Source organism: Poecile atricapillus, chromosome 1 (assembly GCF_030490865.1).
Source record: "Poecile atricapillus isolate bPoeAtr1 chromosome 1, bPoeAtr1.hap1, whole genome shotgun sequence".
NCBI lineage: Eukaryota > Metazoa > Chordata > Aves > Passeriformes > Paridae > Poecile > Poecile atricapillus.
The window spans coordinates 110,061,537-110,078,097 of NC_081249.1; positions in this window are offsets into that span (position 1 = coordinate 110,061,537).

A 16,561-nucleotide genomic window follows, 5' to 3' on the forward strand; every position below is an offset into this window, starting at 1 on the left:
TGCAAAATACCTCCCAGTCCACTGATTATACAGGTGACTCTCACCCCACATGGAAAACTGTTACATGCTACAGAAACGGGAAAAAATGTGAAGTCACATCCCTAAAGAGGAATGGAGGGAAAACAGGTTACTTTCCTTAGAGAAACTAAAATGTTAGATTAGTTAAAAATCAGATAGAGTTTTGTTCCAGCTCTTTAAAAATCTTTGAGAGGAAGAGTTGTTACTTTTCACTTTGGCAATATCGCATAAAGATAACTTCCAGCTTTTCTTTGCCATTGAACTATTTACCAAGTTTAATCTGAGTTGACACAGTACTTAGTTGCTCTGAGAGCAGCAATTTTAAGAGGCAAATCCACCATTTCTGTGTAATTCAGTTTCCACTGTTCCATTTCCACATCAGCAGTAGATACATTGACCTAAAAGTGAATTAACTTCTCTATCAGTAATCCTGAAGCAAAGCTCATCAATCACTGGGACACAGGACAAAGGACAGCTACTCACTCATGTCTGGCTATTTTTCTGTGAGGTACAGTTCAAATATAGATTTCAAGTTTGATGAAGGAATTACAAGGTGTTATGGTCTGAGTTAGACCAGAGATAAAATTATATTGGTTTATTTGAGGTTTCACTCTCAAAGCTTCTGTTAACCAAGTCCATCACAAAAGGCAATATCTTATCCATGCAAATTAAGAATATCCAAACCAGGGGAATATTCTAGAAGATAAGGAAGCCACTGTTTGCATACCTCTAGTTAGTGGAAGTTAAGCACTAGAAAGTACAATTTTAAAATTACATAGCAGCCTGCTGATAAATAGGGAAACCTTTTTGCAGGAATAAACCAACAAACTGTTTTTCTGGAATATAAAAGCATTGGAGACACACATCAAGGAGTTTAAACAAAGTAAACCATCATGCTAAGGAATTTTTAAATTTTAAAAGAAAATGTGAATAGTAATTGAGGTAGATAAATTCAGTAAAGTAGATTTAAACCAATGAGATTAATGTATTCAGAAGGAACAGGACATTGTGCTTGTTTATTTACTGCAGTGACTTCAGAATACAGAGCATCTCTGATGATGCCAGTTGCAAATGACATCAGCAGAAGGATTTGCAGCAGGGTGGTGACATTTCAAAATCTGAGCATCCCCACATTTAAGGGATTTATTACAGAGACTACTCAAGGTCTGTGTGACTCTTCCCTTACCCTGGTACCAGTGAAAGGCAGCCCTATCTCAGCTAGAGAATTTGCTAGCTAGGACCTGAAAGCCTTGTGCTGAGGGTTTTTGTTTTCACAGGAGTTAAAACATTTCTTTCCACTTTTCGGTATTCAGCTTAGAGTTGACAGAAGTTTCCTGGGGAAGAAATGTAATTTATGGCATGCCTCTTACTACTTCATGCTGAAAAGGTGCTAGAAGGGAGGCTGAGGTGATTTCCCAAGTCGATGGCTGTTGGTGTGAGGCTGCCTCAGGTTTTATAGCTGTAGGGAAAAGCTGCTTAGAGCCTTGTCCAGGAGGTGGCAGGAGAAGTTAACCAAAATTTCAGTGGTCCCTTCCTGACAAGCTCCAATTCACAGAACCATTACGAGCTAAGAGTTACCATAAGGAAAGGTGACAAAATCTGGTTACTGGAAAACAGAAAAGCCTCTCGCTGAATATTTCTTCCTTGAATCTGATATCTGTGCCTGTGTAATTTGTCCAGTTATAAACACACTACATTTTAAAGGGAATACAATTTGCAGCAGCATTCCAGCACTGTAATTAATACCTGGAGTACAATTTCACTTTTATCCCTATTTCATTTCTGCTCCGTTCTACAGAAAGAACTTTTGCAATACTCAATTTACCCAGAAGGCAAAAATTTAAAGGAATCCAGTGGTAATAAAGGGAAAAAAAAAAAAAAAAAAAAAAAAATAAATAAAAAAAAATAAAAATCAGTGACCCAACTGAGAACAATCCATCACTGATGTTCACACTTTGTAACTGGAACACTGGAATACCAAGTATTTTTATTGAGAAACCTCATTAGTACTTTTATATTTAGACATATTGCAGCAACAAGGGAGCCCAGGCCACAGCAACAGATTTGGTACAGAAAAAGTCATTCCCCGATTTGAGTTAAAAATAAAGACTTGTGCAAAAATCAGCCTCTGCCCATACTTCCTAGAATCTGTGCTTTGTTCACCCTCTTTTAATTATTTATTATATTAAACTCTGTCACTCAGTACATTTTCCTTTTCTTTCACAACCACTGTGCATGGGAAAAAGGATCAATCTCTTGGGAATTTTGTATTGGGTAGTTAAAATGAATCAAGTTTTCTGCCTTTGTAGCAATTTTTAAATGGTAATCACTTTTTTTGCTCCAGTAGAACAAAAACTAAATTTAGAGAAATTATTCAAATTTAGGCAAAATAGCAGCCCTGAGGAAAAAATAAATCACAGAAAAATGTCATTTATAAGTTGGTAACCCATGCAAATGGACAGCCTGGCATAAGAATGCTTAATATTATTATTTATTCAGATATTTTACTGATTATTTTTTTTTTTGTTTCTAGAAGCACAACCACTGTGGTATGCAAGTTGTAGCAGAAGAAGCATGAAGCAAACAAGTTCTCTTTTGTTATATGCAGCACAGAAATGCTGCCCCCAAAGTGCAGTGAGCAGTTTAGGAAGCCAGAAGTCTTAGGAAATATCAAGCCCTTATGATAGCAGATCAAACCATGCCACAGGAAGCCTGTGACAGAGCTCTACTTCAGATTCCTGTGTGCCCTTTTAAGAGAAAACTTGTTAGATGGAGGTGTCTTAGCAATTAGAAACTTTTTCCCAAGCTGAATGATGAAGAATTAGCCTGCACAACGTTTTCTCAAACACTCCTCTCACGTTTTCAGTTCAGGAAAAATAAATTAAAATAAAATAAAGGTGTTTTCTTCAGAAACATGAGCTTTTGTAGGGAAGTTATCAGGACTTCTCTGGATGCTCTGGGTTCTCCCTCCAGTGTAGTTTACCAAATTTAAATGGAGTGCTGTCACCTCTGTCACTGCAGGACAGACATAAGGTGACACACAGTGCTACAGACCTCACCAATGCACGTCACTGCAGGGTCAGCTTTCCCCACAAAACCACAGAAAGCTGGATGCAGCTTGGAAACAGCATGGCAGCAGTGGGAACAACAGCCCTGAAACCAGATTTCATCTCCTTCAGTATTAACAATCCATCCTGGGACACAGGAATGCCGGGGCAAGGTCATCTTTTGCGCATCCATGGGCAGAAGCACTGGGTGTGATGAGGTCACAAGAGCAGGAGACACAGCTTTAACCAAAGCTGAGCATCCAGGTGTATTCCCCATTCCTCAGCTCTGGGAGTGCTTCACAGCCAGAGGGAAAGCCCAGTGCTGAGCACCTGTGAGAGGGGAAAAAGCAGAGGTAGGGAAGCCAGAGATGGAGGCAAGGCTGACATCCAGAGCAGAAGTTGTAACTTTCTTTCCCTAGCGCAATCCCATCTTCAGATCATCAGATGCTCCCCAGCATTTTATTGCATCATTGGTGCTTTGCTTCTAATCACATGGATTTAATTCTCTCATTACCCCTCCTCTGCCTGACGAGTGCTGCTCTGAAGCCCTGGAAGTGCCAGATCCGCAGTGCACGGAGATGTGTTTGCCATTTACTGCGTGCTCACAGCGCAGGACCTCGATCCCAGCCAAAGGCAAAGCCATCATTTCTGTAACATTTAAGATCTTGGGTTTTTCCCTTTCATTAGTTTGCTAATGATCCTTAGGAAAGATAGAAAGACAAGAGCTCAGCCCCATACTATACTGCTTTGGTCTCCTAATGACACCGGTACACTAAATTCAGTTCCAAAGGGAAGGGAGTTCATGAAGTATTCATTTTTTCCAAAAATAGAATAAATGTGTTGTCCTTGCAGTATTTTCTCTATTTGCATCAGAACTGAATGCACTAAAGGGTAAACTGCTTTGCCTTGCCATTAACTTTAAAAGCATGCAATTTCAGTACTCCACCAGAGCAGAGAGGCTATAAATTAATCTGTGTTCAGCAGAGGAGTGATGGCCACATCTGAAGTTCCCCCAGCTCTTGTGTCCACGAGAGACCTCTCTGCAGCTGCTCCTTGGATGGGTACAGAACAAACCATATCAGCCCCAGCTAATTGTCCTGTCAGAGAAGGGAATTTTGTGTCTGGATGTTGGGAAGAGACAATGGTGTCCTGAGTCACCTTCTCATTGGGAATGAGAACTGAGTGGCAGGTCCGAAATGGTGTATTTGAGAAATAAAAACAAAATAAACCCAACCAAATCACTTAAAAGAGTTCTCAGTGATTCGTTTTCTAAATGGAAGGGAAAGGGGGAGGTTGTGCAGGGAGCCTGTGTGGATGTGGTGCAGGTAGGTAGTGGTTATCTATAGAAACCTGAATAAGGTGGGACAGTGTCCTTAGTTTGGAACCTGACCACCCCAGCAAGGACTTCAAATGCAGGAAGATACAGGTGGAGCTAAGAAGCAGTTGGGTGGCAGAGGGGGAAAGATTCAAAATACAGGGCAAAACTTCAAAATTCCTCCAAATGACAAAGCACAGGATGTTGTGTTTGGGCAAGGAGAGGCAGGTGCACAAAAGAGGGTGGGACTGGTCAGGAAGCAACTTTGGTGAAGAGAACCTAGGGTTAGAGCAGGTTACCTAATAAAACAAAACTCCCCAAACAAAACAAACAAACAAACCCTGAGATACAGAAACAGCAAGTCTAAGTCATACAGCAATTTTTCCAATTTATTCTGAAATGACAAAGCCTGTGCTAAAATATGTAGTTTTCAACACCTTCCTTAAAAAATAATAGAGATAAATTAGAGTTTTGACAATTATTACAGGCAGAGAATAAATTACTTATGAAGGAAGATCAACACTTTTCCTTACTTCTCTTATGAGAAGTGTATTAAGTTTATTAAGTGTATTAAGTCTTTGGATGCAGAATGGTTTTAGCAATGTTATTTTGCCACATTGAAGCATTCAAGGAAACAGAAAAGTGTGGATCCCTTATGCTAGATCAGAAACACATTAGACATCTAAGATAATATAGGTTAATTTTGTTACAAATTTCCCTCATAACTTCAGAGACAATAGTTAAAATTCTATCATTAAAAGACATTAGCTTCCTCTATGCAGAATAAAGAGCAAACATAAGTAATAAAATGTTCAAAATCATTTGAGCATAATGGAAAGTTATATTTGGGCTTTCACTAAGGAAACAACGCTTTAGGTTAAGATCATGCAGGTTTAGAAACATTTTTGAAATGGACCTCAGGGTTAGCATGGACCTCAAAGAAAACCTGATTTAAAAACTGATCCTGAATAGAGCAACCACAAGTTTATAACACAATAGATCATAGAAACAAGCTTATGATTTCAAAAAGGCAAATCTAAAAAGTTAGGGAATTCTCCTGGATTGAAAACTCAAACAGGTAAATGAGAATTTAACCAAGTGCACCTTGAGGAAGGGGACCACTGATGTTGGCCCAGCCTCGTGTTAACACAGGACCAAATGTAATTAGCACCAAAATGTGAAAAGGATTAGGACAGCAGAAATAAGGATACAGCTCTCAACATCAGCAAAGAAACTAATCACTAGGGAGACCTTTAAGTGAGGGAAAAACACAAGAATTTCTGGAAGTGGAGTCAGATCTTACGAAGCAAATTGCTAGAAAAAACAAATGGTTCAGTAGCCGTACACCAGGGAAAAAGTGTGAAAAAGAAGTTTCTTTATCATGTAGTGGAGGGGAAAGCTTAAGCCAAAAATTAACCCACTGATATTCTAAAGCAAGATTAATATTTTGCCTCCATTTTCAGTGAAGTAATTTTGAATGCAGAATGCAGGATGAGTAGCCAGCAAGATGAGGAGTCATTCCATGTAATAGAGAAGCAAATTGCCAAAGATTGCCATGCAACACATTCCCACCAGAAGGCTTGGATCCCTTCTTTTTAAATGCTGAGAGATTTTATGTTAGAAAACCCAGATCCTATAGAAAGGGCTTGAGAGGTGGAATTCTGTGCTTTAAAAGATGTCAGACTAAGGCAGCTAAAGAAAAACAAGGGCCAGTAATACCTGTCCATAAAACGGGCAGTGATACTCAAGAGCTGTGAAAAAGTCTTGGAGGAGATAATTAGAAACAGGGATAAAAACAGGGAAAAGGGAGAAAATGCAGCATGTGTTCACCAAAGTTATTCTTGATAAGCAACTTCTACTTTATTAAGATATCAGTTTGACCAGAAAAGGAGCTGTTTTAAGCCAAAATATGCTCAGCCTTTTGGATCTGGTCTAACACGCACAAAATGTATAAAATTCATTGTCAAATGCAAAAAGGTTTAGAACACTTGAGGACTGACGTAAGTGAAATGGAACAGAAAACTAAATCAAAGATCATTCACTTAGCATTTGATAAGAGTATTTCCTACAAATTCACACTCAGGAATCAAAATAGACCAAGACAGAGGGAGCCCTAGAGAATGATGAATCCACCAGTGATGTATTGCTGTGAAAGGACAAATATGACATCTCAGACTATGTTTCCCACAGAAATAAGAAAATACAAAACATTGTTAAGCTCTTTCTTACAGATATAAAAAACCCAAACCATGAGTAAGTTAACCCAAAATAAAACATGGCTGTAAACCTCTTGGACCACTAGCTCTATAATCAGAAAATCTGTAGGATAGATTCACTAGGCCTACTAAGATGGAATTGTTGCTGCCTATCCTGATGAAGTAGAACCACCAGAGAAGTAGGAAACTCATTTAGGGTAAGGAACTGCATCACCCAATAAGCTTTAGGAGACCAGCAATTAATTATGACAAGAAACTTGAAAAAGGTCAAAACACAAGGAAAGTGATATTCTAAAGCAGGTATTTATCAAAAGGACTCAGGACAAGAAATCACAGCAGTATGGTTCGTAGAAAAGATAAATGACATGAATGCCCATGGCAGGAAACATAAATGGATTTCCTTGGATAGGTGCTCTTTTAGGGCACACCCTCCAGATTGCAATAAGAACCTGTGTCCTTTTCTACTAAGAACAGCCAGCATAGTTGTGAAAGGTTCTCTGAACGAATCCAACTTTTGTAGGCTAATTTTGATTTGGGAGTTGGGTCAGTCTTCTGTTCAGAGTTGTTTTTCTTCTCCATCTTAAATACGATTCACTTATTGCTAACATGTGGTGAGTCTGAGTAGCAGGAGGAAACAGTTCTGCCTCTGAAGCACAGGATAAAAAAAATACAGCTGGCTTGTGTATACACTTGAAAAAAAAAAATGTTCTTGCTGTTTTTCTCCTTTAGAAGTGTTGGGCAGCTTGTACTTTTAATGCCGTATCATTCTTTGAAGGCAGATTCTGATATCTGTGCCAGGAGAAGAAATAACTTTCATCTTTTAAAAGAATTAGATGCTGGTGTAAGAGGTCATTACAACATTTTCCTGTGAATCATGAGGTGGATAATACAGCCAATAGTCTAACAAGGCCTTGCATCCCACTATTGCCATGGGACTCTCAAGAATGCACACTGAAAAACCCAAGTGCAAATTATTTGTGACTGCACTCCACACAATTGCTATTGTGAAAAAAAATAGTCAGAAAAATTCCAGAGAGAGATAGAAATGCTTATCAGATTAGCAAGAGTGATGCACAAAACTAAATGGACTGGAGAGAACATTTTTTTTTAAATTTTGTTTTTATTTAAATAACTGGATATGATCAAAAATATTTATATCACTTTATGTTTGTAGCCTGCAAAGTCGGTGGAGCTGTCTTGGGCCCCAGGAGCTATTAGAAGGTTTACCTATTCATGTAAGCATCCAACTACACAGAGTGTCCTATTCACTGTACAATTTCCCCTCTAGTCAAAAATTCTGAGGTACACCACATTATTCAAACAATAATCTACAAGTGAAGACAAAGTCCAGCTCAGGGCTGAACCTGTGGCAAAAAATATATTTGTGAGGCACAAGGTCAAAGGACTATTATTTCATATTTGAGAGGAAACATAACTGAGATGTAGGAATCAAGGAACCATCAAACTAATAATAAGTACCAAAGATAATATGTATCAAACATGATTTTTTTTTTATTTTTAATAAAACAAATATACAAACAACACTCATCCCCTCACACCTCATGTTTTATTTGTGTTCTCACAGGCCTAGATACTGGTTGACTTCACCAGGAGCTCTCAGTGCTCTTTCCCAACACCCTCACAAATAAACCTATGTTTGTGACTTTTTCACAGGGGCCTGGAATCCCTTAATCCTAAATGTTAAGAAAGTGACCAAAACCACCCAATCTGCCCTGCAGAAAGCTCAGAAATGTTGCCATGGGTGTGCTGTAAGAGAATCCTGGACAGGAGCTGGAGGCAAGGTGGGACCATCCTTCTCTCTTCTGATAATGTGTACATGTATCAATAGTCAGACTACACTAAATCACCATATTTTTTTCTTGTCAAAATGCTTTGCATGTCAGCCATAAAAAAATAAAAATAAAAAAAAATCACAATCTCTTTCACCACAGTGAAAAAGAGGAGTTCAGCTGATCTTCCTCTGCCATTAAAAAAATGATCTTTTACTCTAATTTCAACTTTGTCTTCTCTTTTCAAGATGACTTTTTAATGTTGATAATATTTCCATCAATTCAGGTGTTTTTTTAAAGTAATTCTCTTTCTTAAAGTGAAAAATTATCAAATTACTAAATATCCTACCATACCATGGCAAACCTCTCTAAAAATTTTTAGCAATTAGTTGACAATTTTTAGAGTTCTGGAGCAGACTGTCACCCAGAGAGGACACTTTCCAGATTTGCAAACCTTCTTTTTTCTAATTTTTGTTCATAACAGTAAAGGTTTTATTTTAGGGGCTTTGATAAAATCTCCAAATAAGTAAGTTTTTGAAGGCTAATGTGTAAGTTATGAAGCATTGATCTTTCTTCCCTTGTGTTTCTGCTCAGGTAGGCAAGAAGATGAGAAAACAGTGATTCTAACCCAGGGCACGCTTCATCTGGAGAAAAACGAAATCTGAAAAATGGATTTTTTCCTTATATGGAATTATGAATCCATGGCCAGCTCTCGTAGTTTCATCCTCTTTGCAAGCACCATTCTCACGACGGTGCAGAGTACTGAGGCACAGCTACTCCTAGGCAGAGCATCACAAGTTTTGCTGACTGATATTTCCATCAATTCTCACTTCAATACAGATGCCTCACTGAATAAAATTTTCATTTTGTCTAGAACTATGGCAACCTGGGCAGCTGCCAGAAGGCAGCTTTGGTTGACAACTCCTAAGAGTGATTCTCAGGCAAAACAATTAGTGGTAACTGCTCTTTTCCAGGGAGGCAGACTTCTTGGCAAATTGCACAGCTAAGTCAGAGAATTCAGACAAGGAGCAATCCAGCCTGCTTTGCCAAAGGAAGGAATGCAGGTTTTTATAGCATGGAAGGAGGAATTCTTTTGGTTTCTCACTGTAGCTCCAAATAGCAAAGCTGCCTGTGGCAAGGAGGGCACTCCGTGGTGGCAGGACAGGCACCAGCAGGGCTATCCAGGGTGCCTCAACATCAGCCCTGAAGCTTTCCTGGGGATGAATTAGCCCAGCAGTGACAGATTTGTTCCTTCCAGGCCCGGAGCTGCCCACCCAGGCACACCAGCTCACAGCTGGGTGATGTATCCCCGCACATCATCCCCTGCCAGCAAGGTCAAGCCCATCCTTCAGGGGGCTGCTTTTGGGTGAGAGCCCACCACAGCTCCCACCAGAACGAGTGCTGCTACAACAAGCTCTAAACCACCTTTGACTCCCACCCAAAGCCTTTCCAACATCTCCCCTCTCTCTCCTCTGCCCTTTCTGGCTCTCACTCCTCCAGTGCTGCCAGGCAGCGCCAGCCACAACCGGGGAAACTGCTTTACTCATTACCAGCACAGTAGCAATTGCAGGTGAAACCCTTCCAAAAAATTTGCTTAAATCATGCCTGGAGAGTGGCTGAAATTGCTTGTGAATTGCTGAGCTTAAACCCAGGCTTTCCTTACTTCCCTGTGCTTGATTTGCAAATTGCTTTTTGGTCTGACTTTCCCCTCCTCTCGTGTCCCCTGCACACACATCAGCAATTTCCAGCTTTTTCCATGAGCAAGCACTGAGAGGCAGTGCCCATCTGTAAGCACCTCCCTGCTCTACATCTAATTCAGTGGCCTTGCTGAAGACACCTGTGTGTTACATTTTTATTTTTTTTTTAATATGTTTGCTGCCTTTTTAAACATTTCAAACCTACAGCCTTTTTGTTGGTATCTTTTATTAGATACCTCTCTAGAAACAGTTTACAAGTGCAGCCCAAACTTACAGGCTGGTTTAAACAAGCTGTAAGGCAAAACAATTAAGAGGATTCTGTCCCCAGAGCTCTTGCAGTGTAATTAATATACAAACAGTGTTGCCTTATTTTGAGCTAGGATTCAGAAATCTAATGCTGTTTAATAGGACCTGCATGCACAGAGAAACTTTTTTCCATTCAAATTATCCTTTCTAAACAAGAGTGATTTTTATTTCCCTTCCTATATCTTTCAATTTAATCATTTGCATAATTCTGCTTCCAAAATACCCAGTAACAGCTAATAATATTATTTGCTCTCTATTTGTTTTTGCTTCCTGCTGCTGAATGAACAACCCATGTTTACAGATTAGCAGCAGTTGTAAAGTGCCCTGACTTTCTCTCCCATTTCACAGTTATGAGTGAGAAGCACATTATATTGGTCGCTCTGGCATTTTTGGAGTAGCTCAGGCATTCACAGTGCAAACCACTGTTATTCATACTGTTATAATTCCTCTGCAGTTAAGTCATTACTAGCAATCAGAGCAGGCTTGTAGTACAATTCCTTATTTGGGAATGTCATGTGAGATGCCCAGAGCAATATGAAAAAAATAAAGGCCAACTTGTCTGGCTGTGGAGGGATTTATAGCAGGCCCACTGGCAGAGATCTGCTGGGAAGTATTAAGAGCTCCTGCTTAGCTGATCATATAAACACCCAAGCCAGCAGGTGCACTGCATTTGTACACTATCTTTTTCCTTCAGGTGCAGTATTAAAAATCCTGTCATCACAGCATGTTTATAGAAACGTGAATTATAGTGGCCTGCTCCTGCAGATGGTTGGGCTGAGGTTTTTCTCTAGGTAAACGTGAAATTCATTTGAAATCACTTAAATATTTTTGTTCTGCTCTTTAACAAATGGCAATATTGCTGAGAAAAAATTTACTTCAGACAAGTTTCTTTCAGTAAGAAAGAAGCCTCTCTTGGAGCAGAAATATCTGATTCGTAGTTACTGAAGACAACATCTGAGGGTGTTTATTTGCAAACAGCTGCTCTCAAATCAGATTCCCTCCTTCCCAAAATATGGACATCTCACCCAAATGTGAAAATTTGAATAAGTCACTTTAAATTTGACTCAGTCCTATAACTTATATTGTTTGCAAATATCCATGTTATTTTAATGTGCAGAACATTTGATCAGATTAAAATATGATCTACTTCATATTAATCATACCCTAGGGAAAGCCAAGACTGAAGTTAATGAATGAAATTATTTGTGTTTAAAGATGCAGTAATAATTAAATTATTAGGAACAACTTAAAACTTGCTATTTTACTTGAGAAAGACCCACCCACCCCATGTTAATGCAACCATCTGCTTGGACAGTCAAAGAATTATAGTCAGGAAATGGATAAATTAATGTTTTATATGTAATTTTAGCTTAGCTCTCCATCTCAAGTGCTCAAGTACAGAGACTTTAATTGCACAACCACATTCTTTCCTGCTCTCCCCAGCAGCCCTATGTAATACATAACTATTTTCTACTGTAATGCTTGATGAGTCACTACTGTAGAAGGAACTGAGTGTGTTTGGGAGCATGTGTATTTAATGGAACTATAATCAAAAAATTCTCTCTTCCTGTAGTCTCCTTTTATGGAATTCAGAATAACAAAACAGAACAAAAGCTTAGGAGAGGGAGGAAGGATGATCTCAAAGGTACAGTGTCATCCTCACCCTTCAAGACTTGAATTTAATCTCAAACCCAGTCTGTTCAGCCACTGCACTGCTATAACCTGGGTTAAGGTACTTCAGGAGAAGTTTTGCAACATGGTTTCTTCCTTTCTGCTTTTGAACAAGTGGGAGGGTTGCTAAGAAAAACCCCACTTCAGAAAATCATTACCTGTTACTAAATGAAGATTCTCCTTTGGTAACAGAAATAGCCCCACTTCTTGCATATTTTTTTGCTTTGAGTTGCCATCACCTCTCTTGCCCTCATCCTAGCTATTTTCTGAACCCCACTGACAGAAAATCCATCAGCAAGAGAGAGGAAAACATTTCTATCAGTTTAGAGGGCACCTGAACTCATCAAGGCATGAGATGAGTCCCAGTACCAGCCCAAGGGAAGTGAGGAGATGATTTTCACAAAGCAGCAAGTTACCAGGTGGCCAAATTTGGTACCTTATTTTGACTCTCCAAGCCTCACAGCACCTCCTGTGAGCATTCATTACTTCATGGGGACCTTCTGAGGGTAATCATGCCATGGGTTACAATGCACTTGCTACAAATACAAGAGCCCTACATTGGCGCTGGACAAATTGTTTTACTGCAGTGGTACATCTTGTTCTGCAGAGGGAGAGTTTGTACATGAACTCATCATCTTGGTTAGCTTATTGTGACATTGCTGGTGTTCTGTCTCCATGTTGTTTTCCATCATTTTCAGAAGATTTAGCATTTATGAGAAGAAAGGGGCTTGCACGTGTAACACTGCTCAGGGTTTAATTTTCAGAGATAAGCACCTCTTCCCAAGGAATTTGGTACAAGGAAAGTCTCTGTCAAATCATATGTGTTGCTCTAGAGACCTCTTCACCTAGCACCACCTCCCCCAGAAAAACTCATCCTGGCTTCTAGCATTTGTGTTGCAGCACAGCAGACACCCTCCTCGTGTTCCCTAACCTCATATGTTATGCTGACTCTCCCATCTGTGATCTGCTCACCAGCTGCTCCTGGTGCACGAGGGCTCCAAGGAGGAGGCACAGGGCTCTGTGCCATGGCCATGGCAAGGGCTGCACCACAGCCTGGCCTTCCTCACACCCAGTGATGGGATCCACTTCCCCAGCTGCAGTGCTGCTGGGAGTGCCCCAGTGTGCTCCAGCACATGGGGCATCAGCTGCAGAGGGGAAAAGCAGCTGAGGTCTCAGCAAAGACTACAGGAAAGCAGAGAGAAATAAACCAACACACTCCAGTGTGAGTCCCAGAGCCAGTGGCAGGCCAAGGAGGGAAGCTGGTGACAGTGGAAGCCTGGAACAAGGGCCCTTACCCAAGGCATTTGCTGGTGTGAGGACAGTGCTGTGTGTCCCCAGCCTGTTCCTCCCTCACAGACCTTGTAAGACAAGTCAGGCCAGCAGGGTTCAGTGACCTGGTAGTCATGTTGTGTCTTTAACCAGCTGTCTCTAGATCACATCAGCTAGAAATTGTCTGACCTGACCTTTCCCTGGCAGAAAAGGACCTGGAAGTGCTGGTCAACAGTGCCTGACCATGAGCCAGAGTGTGCCTGGGTGGCCAAGGAGGCCAGTGGCATCCTGGCCAGTATCATGAACAGTGTGGCCAGCAGGAGCAGGGCAGGGATTGTCCCTCTGTGCTCAGCACTGCTGAGGCCACACTTCAAGCCCTGTGTTCAGTTTTGGACCCCTCACTTCAAGAAAGGCATTGAGGTGCTGGTGTGAGTCCAGAGAAGGGAACAGAGCTGGGGAAGGATCTGGAGCACAGAGGAGTGGCTGAGGGTGCTTAGCCTGGAGAAAAGAAGGCTCAGGCCTGGAAGTGTTCAAAAACAGTGTGGATGTGACACCTGGGGACATGGGTTAGTGCTGGACTTGGCCATGTAAGGCTTACAGTTGGACTCAATGATCTTAAAGGTTTTTTCCAACCTAAATGTCTCTGTGGTCCTTTATTACTGGCAAGAGAGAAAAAGATGAAGCATCTGTAAGAGGAGAATGACGATCTTAAGGGATGTAATTGCAGAATCTGCACAGAAAGGGTGTATTTTGCAAGGTTAGAAAGAGCTGAATTCATGTTGGTCTAAAGATAAAGGAAGAATTGAGCATGGCTTTCCTCACAGCTGAAGGAATGCAGAATAAGACAGGAAAGGTTTCCTTCAGGGTAAAAAAGACCAAAATTTTTATCATCTCTAAGACAAAGTGATCACTGAGTCCAGCCAACAGGAGTGATTCCTAGGCCTTCATGTCAGGAAGCAAGGAGAAAGAATGGATGAATCAGGGACAGTACCTTTTCTACTAGTGAGTGACTAGAACTGAATTCCTTTGGTGGACTATTTTGTTCATTGCTCTAGTTCAGGTGAGTTTTTCTCTAATTTTCCAATAACTTTCAATCATCATCACCTCACCCTGTGCCTGAAGCATGCACTATACAAGTCCTAAGTGGATGATTACAGAAATTTCTCTATTTGAGAGGGATTTTTGCCTTTCATTCAATATATCAAATTTATGTAAGGAAGTGACAAGTGCTAACATTCTGCCCACATGCTACTTTTAAGCATTTAAAAATAATTTCTTATGCTTCAGCAAAAACTCTGGTTTTACTCAGGTAAAGCAAAGTAATGACGTTAAAATAAAATCAAAAGAAGAAAGCCCACAAAAACTAAAAAATAAGGACAGGAACACTATTTTTAATCTGAAAAATTTTAGTTTTGTCCCCAAGGATGAAACGTGCAAATTTAATTCCGTGATTGGGATGCCAAGCCCTTTACTGCAGAGTGGCACTTGTGGAGAGCTTTACAAGTGCACAGCCTCTCTGCTCTGCTGGCTGTGCCATCATTACCAATTAGCAGTGGAGAGGAGTCCAGCAACCTTCCAGGCAGGGAGCAAATGGGTGGTGGGGGAACAGCTGTACCCTGGAAGGTTCCAGAGTTCGCTGGGAGCTCAGCCTCCTCAACTGCTGCAAGCTGTGTTCCTTCTCACTGGAGCTCCACCGTGGTCCCCAGGCTTTCATTAGTTATTTTCCAGTTTAATGGTGAAAGTGTGAGGCTGGTGGTGGTGGCTGAGTGTGGACAGAGTCTCTGTAATCTTCCCTGTGGAGCTCAGCTGAGCTTCCTCTCCCAACCCAAATGAGCCTCAGCGTTGCACAACTTGGGGTCTCCTGAGGAGAAATCACAGATCGTGCCAAACTGCAGACAGTATAATGGCAAGGTGGGGAAATACTAATTAGGTGTCAGATGGAGACCACCAGCCTTATTTAACTGTGAGGTCAAGCTGACTGAAACCTTGTCTCCAAATTAGATATAGACAAACTGTTTTGTGAGCAACATTTCTGATAAAATCTCCTTTTTCTTCTGTTTGCACACAGGAAGCAGACGAAAACTCTCAGAAATGTGCTCTTAGTTGTTCCTTGAACCGATTTTTTTTGTGACCAGAGAGGCATGACTAAGGGCTAGACTGTCTGGTTTTCTTTGTCCTGTCAGCCCCCCAAAACATGATCAGATCCAAAAGTTAATTCATGCCTTCTCTGTCTTTCTAGATTCAAAGGAAAAAGGTATTTGGATCCATTTGCATCCATCCAGACAACACAGGGTATTTTGATCTTAACTCCTTGGCAGGAATAGATTGCACTATGAGCAAGCTGGGCTTAGAGACACGCTCTGTACCAACATTTATAGCCCAGGAAAAAGCCAGTCAAGGCCTCCTCATTCCTGATGGTGTCTTGGGCATAGCCCTACGGGTCCAATGCTGTGCTCCTCCATTCTGACCACAGCCTTTGACCAAATAAAATAAAAAATTATATAAAAAAATCGGTTCTGAGGGAGTTTGCTTCCACCAGTGACAGAACCTCTTCTGCAGCAACCATGGGGGTGTTTCTGGCTAAACACAACAGAGCTACCTCATGTAATGTAGCCATAAAGATCCCAACAGAGCTAACATCCAATTAGAAGCCCTGGATGCCCAAACAAAGAAAAATGCTTCTTTGGATAATGGAAGTGACAAGGGGGCTGCACAGGGCCATAAAGCTGAAAAGTCAAACAAGAAGAATATTGTTTTCTTCTTCCCTCTCTTTTTTAAAGACTTTCTCTCAAGAGGACAGGAAACCAATTTAATTCCAATGATATAATACTGCCTAAACTGGCCGTGGTTCAGCTCCTTGTAGTGACAGCACTGTAAAGCTATGCCCTTTTTTTGAGCTAAGCTTGTCTGACTTCAGCTTTCACTTCAAAAATGTTGACTGTTCAAAAGGGAAAAAAAAAAAAGTAAATTATATTTTACAAGTTCACTAATGACCTAATTCTGAACTATAATAAATGAAAGAACCAGAGAAGGAGCATTCATATTAACCTCTGAGAACCAGGTAAAACAAGACTTCTCCTTCATAATATATATAAAACCTTCACACCAAAAAAAGACAAGAAAATGAACCTATAAGTAAATTTTGAGACCACAGGGGCCTTAAAAGATCCCTTCCTTCCAGAAGAATGAACACATCCTTAAGCTGTCTTTATGTCATAAGTCCAAATGGTAT